This window comes from Equus quagga, chromosome 8, assembly GCF_021613505.1.
Source record: "Equus quagga isolate Etosha38 chromosome 8, UCLA_HA_Equagga_1.0, whole genome shotgun sequence".
Taxonomy (NCBI): domain Eukaryota; kingdom Metazoa; phylum Chordata; class Mammalia; order Perissodactyla; family Equidae; genus Equus; species Equus quagga.
The window spans coordinates 66428135-66442181 of NC_060274.1; the positions used below are offsets into that span (position 1 = coordinate 66428135).

Consider the following 14047-nt stretch of genomic DNA (forward strand, 5'->3'; position numbering starts at 1 on the left):
TAATTATACAAAAATAAATCAGGGGCCGGCTCCGTGGCTGAGTGGTTAAGTTCACATGCTCTGCTTCAGCGGCCTGGGGTTTTGCTGGTTTCGATCCTAGGCACGGACGTGGCACTGCTCATCAAGCCATGCTGAGGTGGCATCCCACATGCCACAACTAGAAGGACCCACAACTAAAATACACAACTATGTATTGGGGGGCTTTGGGGAGAAGAAGGAAAAATAAATAAATAAAAACTTTAAAAATAAATTCATAAATCAGGGGCCGGCCCTGTATCCCAGTGGTTGTTTGACACACTCCACTTTGGTGGCCCAGATTCGATTCCCAGGTGCGGACCTGTACCACTGTTGACAACCATACTGTGGCAGCAACCCACATACAAAATAGAGGAACATTAACACAGATGTTAGCTCAGGGTGAATCTTCCTTAAGCAAAAGAAATAAAAATAAAAAAATAAATCAGTCCTAAAATGTATATTTTGTTGTTGTTAAAAATAAGCCCTTATATCTCTCATTCTTAGAGAAGATTTTAAGGTTACTCAAATACTAATGATATACTTCTGCATTTGTAAGGAAGTTTATTTATATTATGTTAGATATTCTCGACTAGTGTAAACTGGATGCTCCTGACTAGTAATTTGACATAAATTCACCACAGTTAGAATTAAGGTAACGTTAATTTTGCTCCATTTTAGTCCCTCACCCCATGTCTTTATGTCCAGCATGTCCTCATCTTAAGGCTGCTATAGCCAGAATATTCTAAGTATCCATCTCTTGCAGAAATGTATTCCTCTTACATTATTTTTAAAAGTACCATCCATTGGGGATGCATCATAGGATTCTCTGTACTTTTTTTTGATTATCTGAAATATTTGATCACAAAATCAAACCAAGGAACAGAACAGTTTCACTTATTAGCTCCATTCTTGATGTTTTAATGTTCCCTTGAATAAAAGAAGTCAAAGGAGTTTTTAAATCACAGGCCAGTTTTCACTATTCTGAAATTTGATTACTTAGGTTTACATTGATTTTAGGCACATTTTTGCTGATTGTGAACCAGACTCCCCATTGAACCTCCCCGGGGACTGGGCCAGTGTTCCCAGCCAGGGGCTGGCAACACTGATTCCCTATGTGGCTTTTTGACAACTACCTAACTTTCCTGTATATCCTCATTGACACCGTTGGGATAATCACCTTTCATACCTCATAGGAGTATTCTGAGATTAATTAATGTTTGTAAAGTGTTTTCAGGGTCATGATGAAAGGTATTAATTTGTAAGCATGTGGTATTGTTAGAATTATTAGTAGTAATAGGAATGGTTGTTTAATGCAAATTTTCATGTAAGTGTAGTGTCATATTTTCAAAGGACAATCTCTTTCTTTGTGGCCAGATGTGGATACAATTAACCCTTTACCCTTCATTTTGAAGATACAATTAGCCAATTGTGTATGCAATTAGACGTGTATGCAGTTTTTGCCAGAACAACTAATTACAGTCTTGGTAAAACTCCTTTTGAAAGTGCTGGCCCTTTGAATCTTGACTATCCCTATCTGTGTAATAAGCAATTTGTTCTAAGCATATTTTGGGGCCATGGAGGCTCCTGAATATTGAAGAATTGCTTTTGTGGTTATTGGAGAAAGATTTTACTTTCTTGAAGCCATAGCTTTGTATTTTGCCATCAAGCCCAAAAAGCCTTTCGCATAGTTCTGGTTTCAAAGGTTTTATTGATTTTTCTTAATCTTGACATTCAGCTGAAAGATTTTTCCACAGACTACATTTTGTGAAACAGGTTGTTCTTTTGTAATTTTTTTCTCCCTTGAAAACTCCATTTCCTTTCTGTCTCTAATCCAAACAAACACACCATCTCATATTCTCCTTACGCGCTATATAGTGAGTCAAGAACAGATTGGTAAAGACTGACCCTCTTCCCAGATGTGGCCTCATGACACCATTTTACAGGGACTTTTAATCACTATAATGTAAATTCTGTTTACACAGAAGAGTAGAAAGAATACTGAAGAGGACCAGAAAGATACTGTTATATCCGTTTGTCTCCACTGATATCCTGTCATTAAGTGAAAGGGGAATGTTCACTTTTAATAGTACGTTTAAAAACAGCCTCTTTTAAGATGTCTACTCTTTAACGCTTCTCGTCACTGATAATCCTTGAACTCACCTTTGTGTCAGGCACCATCCTACCACCCTGGGAGATTCAGAGATGAGCAAAGCACTCTTTTCATCCTCTAGGAGCTTAGACTAAAGTGTTGAAGATAAGAAGGGTGCTCGGGTCTGCAGAGTGCAGTAAGCACTGTATAAACAAAGTGCTGGGCCAACAGGTGGGAGTGCAGTGGAGCTGGTGGTCACGCTGATCAGGGGCATCAGCAAGAGCCTCTTCGAAGCTGCATTTGAGATAGGACTTGAAGGATAGGTCAACTTGTGATAGACAAGAGGGGAAGTTTGAAAGACAAGAAGGAATGTTTTTGTGTGAGCAGAGGCACCGAGCTGCTGAAACAGAGGCGGGTTGAGGGAAGAGTGATTGGTTTTGCTAGAGTTGTAGCAACCTTGTAAAGGAAGTGGTAGGAGATAAGAATGGAAAGGCAGTGTGGGGCCGCATTGGGGAGGGCCCTGAAAGGTAGGTAGAAAAATTTATACTTAAGGGGCCAGGTCCTTGGCCGAATGGTTAAGTTCATGCACTCCGCTGCGGCGGCCTGGGGTTCGGATCCTGAGCGCGGACATGGCACTGCTCATCAGGCCACCTTGAGGCGGCATCCCACATCCCACAACTAGAAGGACCTGCAACTAAGATATACAACTATGTACAGGGGAGGTTTGGGGAGATAAAGCAGAAAAAAAAAAAAAAAGGAAAAATTTATACTTAATTCTGCTGTCAACATGAAGCCACTATATGGTTTTGATGGAGTGATATGACCAGAGCGGTGATTTAAAATTAAGCAGGCCCCTGCATGCCAGATGAAGTGCAGCAGGGAGGGACCAGGGGAGAGGAGATGCCTTCAGAGATGTTGCCAAAATTAACACCAGAGTCATCTCTGGACTCTTAGCATTGGGAGTGAAAAAGAGAGGTACTATACACATGAGGCATACTGCAGAGTTAGTATTTCTTGATATTGGCAACGGTCCTGCCATAGACATGAAGGACAGGAAGGAGCAGGGTCAAGATGACTGGGAAGAAAGAGGGAGTACCTTTCATTGAAATAGGGACGTCAGGAGGGGTCAGATTTAAGAGAGCCAACTCTTGGGAATTACCCCACCATAGCATGTTTATACAAATAGACAAAGATAGCAGGATAGAAGAAAATTAATTCTAGATGTCCAATGTAATGTTTCCAATAAGAATAATGGAAAAGAGAATATATTTTATCTCAACAACAACAACAAAATGGACTTGTATTGCTGGGGCATCCTATTAACATGGCAAATGAGACAATATAAAAGAAAGCTTGAAGAAATTAAACAAATACATTTCTTGGAGCCTATTAAGGTTTATACTATGAGAAACTAATTGGAAAGCTATATCTATATGCTAAATGTCCAAAACACAGCTCTGTATATACGCTTAAAAAACATCTTTAGTCCCTGAAAAGCAGCTTGAACATTGGTAGTTACTTTTTCAAATTTCTATTTGAAACACTTGAAATGAAGAAGCCAGAGCAAACGAGATTCTCATATCTAATCTTTGGAAAGTCTGTTCTCCATCTCATTCTGTCCAATGTTGGTTTCCGAGGAGGTTCTCTGGGTAATTTATCATGGCATCAGCCTCAGGAATGTGAAGATCTACCCCAGGATCCCTGCCATCCGTAGATAACCTGATAGGAATCTGTCATCCATAAATTTCCTATCCTCTTTCCAGCCTTTTTACATTTTCAAGCTTCACCAGATCATTGTAACAATAAACCTCATAATTCAGGGAGATATTACCAATTATTAAAAGAAAATGTCTTCTCAACCTTCATTTGTAACATGAAAAGTCTGTAATCTGTATGGTAGAAGCTCTATGCACATGATTTTAGTTACCTTTTTCCTCAAGTAATGAGGCATTGTGGAAAAACTGTGAGCTTTAGAACAACATCTAGTTACCTTTCCGTAAAATGGAAAGAATGAAACTTTATCTTTACAGTTGCTCAGGCTGAATCTTTGGAGTTATGCCCACTCCTCTTATCTCTTACCTACATTTGATCCACCAGCAAATTCTCTTGGCTATACCTCCAGATACATTCAGAATCCATCACTCCTTGCCCCCTTCACTGCCGCCTAGGTCCAAGCAACCATTATCTTCTACCTGGATTACTGTACAAGCTTCTTAACTCCCTTCTTCCATCCTTGCTGCTCAGCAGGCTACTCTCAACTACTCAAAGGACGTAGTGATTCTTTTCAAACGTAAGGCAGATCAGTTTTCAAGTACAAGCCAAAGTCTTTGACCATAACCTCAGGACCCTACACAGTCTGGTCTCGCAGTAGCCCATTCTACTACCATTTCCATTGTTCACACTGCTTCAACCTCACTGCCTCCTGACTGTTTATACTCCTGCCTCAGAGCTTTCCCATTGGCTGTTCTGCCCTGGTATACCCTTCCCTCATCTCCTACAAGTGTTTGTTCAATTATCATCTTCTCAGGAAAGCCTTTCCTGACTAATTTTATTTAAAATTGTAATTGTCTACTCCAATACCCTCCATCCCTCCTTTCTGCTTTATTTTTCTTTATAGTACCTATCACCACCTACTACTATACAATACATTTCACCTAATTTTATTATACGTCTTCCCAGTGCTTATAACAATGCCTGACATAGTGTAGGTTCTTAGGAACTATTTGTTGAGTCAATGAAAACAGCCATTCTTTTAGGTATTGATTATTAGATTTAATTATACATCAGAACAACACATATTTGCTCAATAAATGTTACCTTCATTCTTTGCCTTTCATTTCTCAAGGCATATAGAGTTATACATAGCATTCTGAAATCAAATTTAACATAGTTTTTATGCAGAAAAATTATTGTTATTTGTCATGTGGTTGTGGAACTGAACTGCCCTAGTGCCTTCAGAAAGCATTATTCCAATTTTCTGTCCACTCATTCAGGCTTATGAAATCTTCCTGCAATTTATTTGCCTGTTTGAGACTGTACTCCTTAGAAGGTATTAGATAAATGTGACATTTGCAAAAATGTTAGACCAGTCTTGCTAATGGTTTCCAGATGCTTAGACTTAAAATTTTTTTTCCATCTAGATAAATTTGTATCTACTCCAAATTTTTATTTCAATTCCATGAATTATTTTTTAAACAGCTTTTGGGGAAGAAGGCTTGTCAAAAGTTTTTTACCAGTGGAATGTAGTATTTTTTATTAATGATTATTTTCTGATTAAACAATATATGGCTACTTAGAAAATACTTTGTTGGGTACAAAGTTGTTTATATGCATATAAAATACACACACACACATTCAAGGGGGTAAATTATTCAAATATTCTATGTTCTTATTTATGTTTTATTGACCTAAGCTGTTGAAGACTATTAGCAGTGTATTAGTCACTGACCATCATTGTAATTCTATCATTTTCTGTCTGTATTTCTGTGTTTTCGTTTTGCTTTACATATGTTGATCCTGTTGTTTGATGTAACAAGATTTATGACTTCTAAATTTCATTATGGGTTTTGTCTTTTATCAACATCAAAAACATCTTCTATATATTTTTTGAAGTATTTTGCTATCACTTTTTATATGACATTTTTATTTTAACTTCTGCTTTCTTTTTGTTTGCCTTTTTATTTTTAATCTTTCTTCGTGACTTCTAGTCATTCACTCATTCCTACTCTCACTGATTGATACAACTCTTCTTTATTGAGGTCCTAGAAATATAGGCATGAACAAGACAGCCAGAATTCTTTCTTATGGAGTTTATATTCTAGTGCAGAGAATTGGGCAAGAAACAAGACCATTCTAATAGTGGTAAGTGGTAGAAAGGAAATAAAATAGAATTGTGTGCTACCATGACAGGTGGCATAATATAAAAGTCACCTTTTAAGTAACAAAGGAAATTATTTGTCCTTCAATAAAGAGATTTAAAACACATTTATTGAAATAGCTGATAAATGTGATCTTATATTAGTTATTTTAGGGTTTTCTGGGGTTTTTTGCTTCCTTTTAGTTTTTATTCTTTTCATTCCTATGGATAATATCTTGTTTTGTTTGTTTTTTCTTCAATGATATGGAAGATATTTTTTATTTACATAAGTGATTATTTTTATAGTCTCTAAAAACATTCTATAATCTAAATTTCACCAACCTGTCAAATCTAAGAATTATATTTTTTGTTTTCAGCTTCATAACATGTAAAATATAATCTTACATACTCCTTCTTACTTACAGTCTTTATTAATATAATCTTAAGGATTGGATTTTATTAATTGTATTGAATAACTCTTCTTAATCTGGTTTCCTATCCACAACTGTTACACTGATTTACCTCTATATTTAACTGCTTACCATCAATCATTGTACAATAATTTTATCTTCCTGAATTTCTTAATTTTGATGTTAAACATCTCTACATAATTACTTTAAAAATAACTTGAATATAGTTTTAAGTTCTTGCATATTTAAAACTGGTTTTCTGTTGTCTTTACACACAAACAGTAATTTTACCAGCTATAAAATTCTTATGTCACCATCTTTGGTTTGCTCAAAGCTATACATATCACTCCATTATCTTCTGGGTAGGTAATTTTCTTTTCTGTGTAATTCTATAGTTTATTTTCTTTGTCTTTGAAATTTAAAAATTTACCATATAGAGCAAGGTGTGGGTCTCAAGACTGATTTCTTCTTCAGAGTATCCTTTAGGAGTCGTTTAGATCTCAGTTCTCTTCCTTCTGTTCTCTATTTGTCATATTGTCTGTCTTTTTAAATTTGCCATTACATTTTTCAGTTACTTGATGATACCTTTGAAAGGTTCAAGAAAACCAGAAGTCAAGAACTTAGCTTAAATTTTCCTGGGTCGTTTGTATCCCTAGGTTCTGGCAGAAGCGAACATAACTCCCCTGTGGAGGAGTCCCTTTTAACCAGGCCTGAAAGATTCTTACAGATAGAATTCCAAGGAATATTGATTCTTCAGTCAAACTTCACAAAAATATGTAAGGAAATAAGGCTGTGTGAGTGAGAGTTAACAAAAACATAGCAGAATCAGATATGCAAGAGACTCAGTTTTTAGTATATCTCATCTAAGACAAAATAGTTATGTTTACTATATTTAAAGACTAAAAGACAGACTTGAAAATATGCTAGGGATCATGAGACTTTTTAAAAAAGATCAAGCATATTTGGCAAAAAACAAATTGGAACATTAGGAATTAAAAATAGTCACTTAATGCACTGGTTGGCATTTAATATATTAGACATAGATGAAGAGAGATTTTATGGGCTAGAAGACAGATCAAAGGAGTTACTCAGAATGTAACACAGAGAGATATAGAAATGCAAATAATAGCATGCAGGGTGCTATTATATATTATAATAAAACAACATCTAATAATATAATAGCTAATATTATAATGTAATAAAATGAGGAGGTCTGACATGCATCTTAATGGAATCCCAGAGCAGAGGGGTCAAAATCAGAGAATGGGGCAGAGACAATATTTGAAAAGATAGAAGCTAATAACACTCCAAAACTAGTGAAAGATATCAATCTTCAGATTTAGGAAGCCCAAAAAATTCCAAAAAGAATAAACAGAAAGAAATCCACATTAGACTTATAATAGCAAATCTACACACCACCAAAAAACAATGAAATATTTCAAAAGATTGCCTCAAAATCATAACAGAGTTACAGCTGACTTGTCAATAACAACAGTGGAGCCAGAAGGCAGTGACATAGTATCTTCAAAGTGGTAAGAAAATATGTGTCAATGCAGAATTCCATATACAGCAAAAATTTCAAGAATAAGGGCAAATAAAGTTATTTTTAGATATGCAAAACCTGCAAGTTCTTTTCAGGTATGCAAAACCAAGAGACTCTCTCTAAAGGAAATTCAAAATGATGTATTTCAGGCAGAAGGAAAATGATTCCAGATAGAAGACCTGAGCTGCAAGAAGGAATGATGAAAGTGGTTCATATGAGAAGAAATAGTATAAATTCTAAATTCGTGGAGACTTAAAAAGGAATAAAAATATTCAGTCAACCCAAAAGAAAGTAAAAGAAAAACAAAGAGCACACATAAGATGGTAGAATAAATGCAGATATGTCAGTCACTATAATATGAGTAAATTAACAAAATCCATTTGTTAAAAAGCAAAGCTTAGGGGCCAGCCTGGTGGTATAGTGGTTAAGTTTGTATGCTCTACTTTGGCAGCCTGGAGTTCGTGCGTTCAGATCCCAGGCACAGACCTACACACGGCTCATCAAGCCATGCTGTGGTGGCATCCCATATACACAAAATAGAGGAAGATTGGCAACAGATATTAGCTCAGGGCCAATCTTCCTCACCAAAAAGAAAAAAGAAGAGCAAAGTTTATTAAATTGATTGGAAAGATAAGCTAGCTTAAAAGAAATCTAAATACAGTATTGTGATTTACATGAAAAATACTAAGGGTAGAGAAAGGTTTAAAAAAAAAAGGATGACATAACTACAAATATCATTAGACTAGATTTTAAGGCAAAAGGTGTTACTGGAGATAGAGGGTCACTAGATCATGGTAAAAGGTTCATTTCACCAGAAAATATGACAGTTCTAAAGTTGTATGCCCCTAATAACATAGATGAAAATTATATAAAGTAAAAAACAGACAGAAACCCAAGGATAAAAAGAAAAATCTATCATCAGAGTTGGAGGTTCAAATATACTTCTCTTAGTCATTCACTTATCAAATAGCCCAGAGTTCACCAAACTTTTTCTTAAAAAGGGCCATATAGTAAATATTTTAGACTTTACAGGGCACATATGCTCTCTGTTGCATATTTCTTTTTGCATCATTTCTAGTTCACTGGGCTGTATGGCAGAGGCTATGGGCCAGCTTTGGCCCATGGGCTGTAGTGTGCTGACTGTTGAAATAGACAGTAATAATCAGGAAGGGTGTAAATGATTTGAGCAACAGAATTAAGAAGTTGATGTTGACCACAGACTATATACAGTGGATATTCTTCTCAAGTACACCTGGAACATTTATGAAAATAAGTCATATACTGTACCATAGAGCAAATATCAATACAATTTTAAAGATTATCTTATAATCAATCAACATTATCCAATCAAGTAATAAAATTAGTACAGCCACTTTTAACAATAATTTGGCATCTCTTCATAAATTGAACATGTGATTCCTTTATGACCCAGCAATTCCACTGCTAGTTGTATAGCCTAGAAGGACTTTTATGACCAGTGGACATGCATAAGAGTGATCACAGTAGCACTATTCATGATAGTCGGAACTGGAGACAATACAAATATCCATCATGCACACAATGAATGAATAAATAGTGCTTATTCATAAATGGGATACTCTAAGAAAGTGAAATTGGATTTAAAACTGCTTCACATAGCAGTATGGAATCTTAACATAGTGTTAGGAGAATAAAGCAAGCCACAGAAAAATAAATATAATTATATGAAGTTCAAAACATGCAAAGCTATATAATATATTGTTTAGAGCTATAAATATTTGTGACACAATTATAAAGAAAAGCAAAGCAAAGATATATGCATATTCAGAATATCATTATAAGGAAGACCCTAAAGAATCCAACAAAAAACATTTTAGAACTAATTTACAAATTCAGTAAAGTTGCTCAATACAAAGTCAACATAGAAAAATCAGTTGCATTTCTATACACTAACAACAAACTATCTGAAAAAGAAATTTAAAAAAATCCCATTTACAGTGGCATCCAACAATAGCATATTTAGGAATACATTTAAACGAGGAGGTGGAAGATCTGTACACTGAAGATTCTAGGACATTGATGAAAGAAATGGAAGAAGACAGAAATTAATGGAAAGATATCCTGTTCATAGACTGGAAGACTTAATAAATTGTTAAAATGTCCATCCTACCCAAGGCAACCTATAGATTCAACATAATCCCTATCAAAATTTCAATGGCATTTTTCACGGAAATAGAAAAAACAATCCTAAAATATGTATGGAACTACAAAAGACCCTGAAAAGCCAAAACAATCTTGAAAAAGAACAAAGCTGGAGGCATCACACTTCCTTATTTCAAACTATATTATGAAGCAATGATAATCAAAACAGTATGGAATTGGCATAAAAATAGATTATGGACCAATGGAACAGAATTGAGAATTCAGAAATAAACCCACACATATATGGTCAACTAATATTTGACAAAGGAACCAAGAATAGTCAATGGGAAAAGCACAGTCTCTTCAATAAATGGTGTTGAGAAAACTGGATATTCACATGCAAAGAATGAAATAGGCCCCTTATATTATACTGCTTACAAAAATTAAGTCAAAATAGATTAAAGACTTAAATGTGTAAGACCTGAAACCATGAAACTCCTAGAAGAAAACATAGGCAGTAAGTTCCTTCACTTTGGTCTTGGTTTTTTGGATTTGACACCAAAAGCACAAGCAACAGAAACAAAAATAAACAAGTAGGACTACGTCAAACTAAAAAGCTTCTGCACAGCAAAAGAAACCATCATCCAAATGAAAAAGTATCCTAGAGAGTGGGAGAAGATATTTGCAAGCCATATATCTCATAAGGGGTTAATATTCCAAAATATATAAGGAACTCATACAACTCAATAGCAAAAAAAACAAATAATCCAATTAAAATATGGACAGAGGACCTGAAAAGACATTTTTCCAAAGAAGACATACAAATGGCCAACAGGTACGTGAAAAGGTGCTTAGCATCACTATTCATCAGGGAAATGCAAATCAAACCCACAATGAGAGGGGCTGGCCCTGTAGCATAGTGGTTAAAGTTTGTTGCGCTCCAGTGGCCTGAGTTTGTGGGTTCAGATCCCGGGCACAGGCCTACACCACTCATCAGTCATGCTGTGGCAGCAACCCACATATAAAGTAGAGGAAGACTGGCACAGATGTTAGCTCAGGGCTAATCTTCCTCAGCAAAAAAAAGAGAGAAAAAACCCACAATGACATATCACATCATACCTGTAGAATGGCTGTTATCAAAAAGACAAGAGATAACAAGTGTTGGTGAGAATGTGGGGAAAAGGGAACCTTTGTACACTGTGGTGGGAATGTAAATTGGTGCAGCCACTATGGAAAACAGTATGGAGGTTCCTCAAAAATTTTAAAAAAGAACTGCCTTGTGATCCAGCAATCCCACTTCTGGGTATTTATCTAAAGGAAATGAAATCAGTATCTGAAGAGATATCTGCACCTCCATGTTCATTGCAGCATTATTTACAATGGCTAAGATATGGAAAAAACCCATTGTCTACTGACAGAGGAATGGAGGAATGGATAAAGAAAATGTGACATATATATATGTATACACACACATACACACACAGAATAAAATATTATTCAGCGATAAAAAAAGAAGGAAATGCTGCCATATGCAACAACATGGATGAACCTTGAGGCTATTACACTAAGTGAAATAAGTCAGACAGAGAAAGACAAATACTGTATGATCTCACTTACATGTGGAATCTAAAAAAACTGAACTCATAAAAACAAAGAGTAGATTGGTGGTTGCCAAGAGGTGGTGGAAATGGGGAGATGGATGTTTTGCAAACAAAAAGGATAGCATTTACTTCCTAGTGAGGGAGGGAAAGGAATATGTTGTGGGAGGACACAAAGTAAACTTGAGAGTTCCTAGTGATGTTCTCTTCCAAAACTGAGTGGTGAAATACTTGAGTGGTGCTTGTTATGTTATATTCTTTATGTCTTACACATATTTTAATATATTATCTCCTCATTGTTTAAGAAATGAAATAAAATATACAGCAAGGATGGACACTTTTTTGCGGCATTTTACTATACAGGAGAACAGAGCAATGAAGCATTAGGACGAGGGAGATAGGAATAAAAAGCTTTTTTTTTAAATAGGAGATGTTACATCATGTTGGATACTAATAGGAGTGATGTAGTAAATAGATGAAAAGTTATAATGAGAACGAAGGAGTAGTTTCAAGGACAAAGTTCTTGAGAAGTGTTGCGGCGTACAAATGGTTTGACCCCAGAGAGAGTTCATCCAACTTAATGAGGGGTGGGGAAGAGTATATGGCACAGTTGCAGGTAGGTTGGTAGATTTGTTGAAAGGAAGTGAAGATGATCTCTAGAGATTTTTAGCCATAAATTTAAAATGAAACTAGTCAACATGATTCTGTGCTTTCCTCCAACTCACGTCCGGCTGCTCAAGTGCATTCGGGTTTGCAGTTGGTATAAAATTGGGTTTAACTGGGGTTGGGATTTTACCAGATAGATGAAAACCAGGTAGAAACAAGAAGGCAATGGAATTAAAGGTGTATGCAGTGAAATAATTACAGTGATGAAATACAGAATCAAAGTTGGACAAAGAAGGAAAAGACATGATGGTGACCTGGACAACAAAAAGTGGATTGGCCCTCTTTGTGGGGTCACTGAACTGCCAGAGTGCAGCTTCTAGGGGGTGAAGTAGATTGTTAGGAGATGGTAGTCAACATGCGCAAAGCAGGAAGTAGAGCTCTGGGGTTAGTAGTTTTATTATTAACCTAAGGTCTAAGATGACCAGGGAAGCACATGGCTGTTGTGGGTTGAACAAAGAAGATTTTGGAGGGCGTGGAACTGAAAGGATGGAGTGTATATTCATGGTTTTCAACTCTGGCTGCACAAAATCTGAGGAGGTTTCAAAGAATATTGATGCCCAGGCCCTACTCCAGACTAATTAAATCGGGATCTCTGTGTGTGGTTTCTGGGGAATTGCTATTTTTTAAGAGCTCCCCATATGATTATAATGTGCATTCAGGGTTGAGAACCATAATCTACATGAATGTTGGCATTGCCAAGAATGATCATAGGAGACAGGGTGGAGGAAAGCATGGTGAACTGGGGGAGTATGAGAGGAAGGAGGGATGAATCAGGATCAGTGTCTCCTTGAAGGGCACTTAGCTCAAGTCATTGCATATAGTATGTGCACTCAATAAACAATAACTGCTACTAGTTTTGTATTATCATCATTATTATTACTAATAGTGGCAACAGCAGCAGCATTATCCTGGGAAGAGTCAGATCTTTTATTAAATTTTCAACATGTCCTTACCAAAGGTTAAAAACCACCAATTGTAGATGATCATCAGGGAGGGTTCCTAATAGAGTTTGGGGGAGAAAACCCCTAGACATTGGCAGTATTTTTCTTTTCTTTCTTTCTTTTTTTTTTTTTTTTGGTGAGGAAGATTAGCCCTGAGCTGACATCTGCACTAGTCTTCCTCTATTTTGTACATGGGTCACCACCATGACAGGGCTTGGTGAGTGGTATAGGTCCTTGCCCGGGATCTGAACCCACAAACCCGGGTCACCAAAATTGTGAGTATTCTTAACTAACCTTCCAGAGTAATACTAAAGCAAGGAGGCGCTCCATCCTATCATGGCCTGATTTTGCAGTCTGTAGGCATCAGAAGCCTGCAAGAGTTGGATGCAACTCCTTGCCCTTGGGAGCCAAACAGTCTCCTAATAGACCTTATTTTCTCTCAACAAACCTAAAGGCTAAGACAACTGATGAGCATTTCCCCATTAATAAGAACCTAAAAGGCTGTTAGTAGTGTTTCAGCGTTCCTGTCACCAGAGTGGGAATGGAGAAAGGAGACAGACATTAAACATATAAGACTCTAATATTTTATGTTTTCAAGTTACTTTGTGAGCCTCTTTTACTCTTGCTCCCTCCCCCACAAAGGAAGAGTGTTATTAATCAGGGTAACAGTACTGTTTAAAGCTAATGTGTATTTCTAGGTAGTTTAGTGACTCTTCAAGATGTGGTCTCACTAAAGAATGCAAGGAATTCTACGAGGTAGAAACTGACAATGTAACATAATCTTATTTTTGTGTTATTGCATACA

General features: G+C 36.3%; 1 protein-coding gene across 2 annotated transcripts in view; it reads left to right on the forward strand.

Annotated features, from left to right (window-relative positions):
- The window catches only part of UMAD1 (UBAP1-MVB12-associated (UMA) domain containing 1), a 211313-nt gene that overhangs the window by 163925 nt on the left and 33341 nt on the right, over positions 1-14047 (forward strand). The window lies entirely within an intron of this gene.